The sequence below is a fragment of the Arachis ipaensis genome, chromosome B04 (genome assembly GCF_000816755.2).
Source record: "Arachis ipaensis cultivar K30076 chromosome B04, Araip1.1, whole genome shotgun sequence".
Lineage (NCBI taxonomy): Eukaryota > Viridiplantae > Streptophyta > Magnoliopsida > Fabales > Fabaceae > Arachis > Arachis ipaensis.
In genome coordinates, this window is record NC_029788.2 from 93,303,487 (window position 1) to 93,306,412 (window position 2,926).

The following is a 2,926-nucleotide window of genomic DNA, read 5'->3' on the forward strand; positions in this document are numbered from 1 at the left end:
TCTCTGCTTAACATATGTATTTAAAGCTTATGTAAATTTCGGTATGAATAGTTAGCCTGCCCCAAGTATAGGTTCATTAAGTCTATACTGAAACAGTTTAACTTTTCATATTATACCTAACCCTAGTCGCAACTCAAGGACTAACTATGTTGCCCTAGTTCGTTCCCTAATCTCTGTCTATTTTTCTGTCATTAAAACTTTACAGAATTTTCTTTGGTTCTTATCTTTTCTTCAACTTTTTATCTTTCCTTTATCTTTGCCTCACTAATATGTTCTTACCACTCTCTAAGTGTTTTATGAAGGTAATTATGAGATTCTGCGCTTAAAGTTGTCTTTCTAAGGCTTTTACAGAAAATTGCCTTTTCCGCATTATTTTATTATTTTTATTAAAATATTATTTTTAATTAAATATTATTATTTAATATTTTATTATTATTTATTATTTTATCATTAAATTTTCGAAAATTACCCTACTTTAACTTTTAACCTTTAAAATTCACTTTTTACCACCCGTAACTTTTAATATTTCTACTTTAACCACCCTAACTTCTGAAAATTACCAAATAACCCCTCAAACACCAAAATAATTACAACCTTGCCCTTTTTAAGATCTAAAAGGTGTTCTTCAATGTTCTTCATCACACTCAAAGTATTCTTCATGTTCTTCATAAATTTTTCATATTCTTTCTCTGTTTTTACCCGTTTTTCAATCTTTTCAGCAACCGATTTTTACCATAATTCATAATAAATTAGCAGCTACTAAAACCCCATCTTTTCCACATGATTTTAACACAAATTGAACCCCAATTTAAGTTCTAGGGTTTGTTTTTCCAGCAGCCCTCAAGAACAACATTCATAGCTTAAATATCATCAAATTTCATCAAAATTTCAGCAAACTTTCACCAAGAATAACTCATATAAGCAATCAATTTCAAGCATAACCAAACCATATCATAATCACACATCTCAAACACAATCAATCAAGATTAAATTCGTCACACCCTACCTGGTTTTGCTGCTTCTAATTCAGTTAGACTTTTAGGTGGTCCTTAAGCACTTTTTCCTCCTAAATCACATCAAGAACAACTTTAAATCCACAAACTCTTAACTGACCAAATCTCCTTCAGCACGTTAGGAAGAGATATCTCAGCTTATACTTTCTGGAAATTAACGTTTCTTGGCCCTCAAGTCAAGTTAAACATGATTCCTAAGGAAGAACATCAAGAAAACACATGTTTAAGCATGTTTCCTTGAAAACCGAATTGAAGATGGAGGGAGACAGCCATATCACCTTATTTCCAGCCTTGATATGTTATATGGTTATGTAGAGAAAGAAGAGAGGGTCATTTTGGTGAAATCGGAGTTTTGATTTGAGTTTTAGTTTAGAAGAAATCAAGCTTTGAAGATTAAGTTTTCATAAAAGTTTCTCTCTTTTTTCTCTTGTTATTTTCGTCCAAAATGAAGAATGAGACAGCCTTGGAGTGTCTTGGGGGTGTAGGGTGAGTTGTGATTGGTTGGCTTGGAGGTGGGTTAAAATAATATTAAAATATCTCAGGTGTATAACTACTAAAACTAGATGTATCGGAACACTTGTAAAAACATCTCTAAAATTTCTTTTCTGAGCTACTAGCATAAAGGACACTAGTAACACATTTAATATGAGAATAGAACATGTATGAAGACGCATTAGCATTGCTAAAGTCATCAAAGAGTGCTAGTGCTAAGCTGCACCAGTAAACTGTGAACCCAGTTAAACAGATTTTCTATTTTTAACTAGAACTGACCAGATAACCTTATAATATCATTGATAAACCCCGATTTCGTGATTTATCTTGTGCTTATTTTGGGGAATTTTGTCACTTTTTCTCGTATTTATTCAATAAAATAGCATGATTTTGTAATTCTCCCTTGAATTTTGCTTAAGTGTAAAAACATGCCTTTTAGGCCCTAAATTGGTGATTTTAATTCACTTTAATTCCATTCGATGCCTTGATGTGCTTGATGAGTGATTTCAGGTCCATAAGGCAAGTATTGGATGGAAGAAATGAGGAGAAAAGCATACAAAAAGGGAGAATGCATGGAGAAACAAAGATTGGAAATGCACCAAAGGACGCGCACGCGCACCAGGCGCGCACGCGCAAAAGTGATTTCGCCTATGGACGTGCACGCGTACATGCCGCGTCCGCGCGGGTTGAGAATTGCCAGTGACGCACACACGCACATGGCGCGCACGCGCCGATACTCTCACGTGGCCCACTTGAAGGCAAAACGCTGGGGCAATTTCTGAGCTGCCCAGGCCCAAATCCAACTTGTTTCTGAGTGTATTTCATGCATAATTGAAGTCCAAGCAAGGGGAGAGCAATTGTTTGGTAGTATAGGATCATGTAGGTTAGTTTCTAGATAGAGAAGCTCCCTCTTCTCTCTAGAATTAGGTTAGGTTAATCTCTCTTAGATTTAGGTTCAATTACATGTTTTCATCTTGTTTCTTTTATGAATTCTTGCTTCTACTCTTTCATTCGCTTGATTTATAATGTTAATTTCCCTTTTTGCTCTCTTTTATGTTCATGGATGCCTATGTTGGATTTAGATCTCTTTTAATGAAATTTAATGTTTGATGTTCTTTTAATTGTTGAATTGAGTTGTGAATTTACTTTTCTTGCAATTGGTAGTTGGTAGATTTTTCTATTTCTTGCTCATTTATTATGCTTTCTTTTTATGCCTTCCAAGTGTTTGACAAAATACTTGGTTGGATGTTAGAGTAGATTTTGAGCATTCTTGGCTTGGAAAGAGTAATTAGGCAATCTTGAGTTATAAAAACCCAACTCATGTTGGTGATCTAGAGTTGTTAGCTAATATTGCTTCCATTGATGCTAATCTTTTGCTAATGTAATTAGTAAGTTGATTAGGACTTTTGGATTGAGATTAG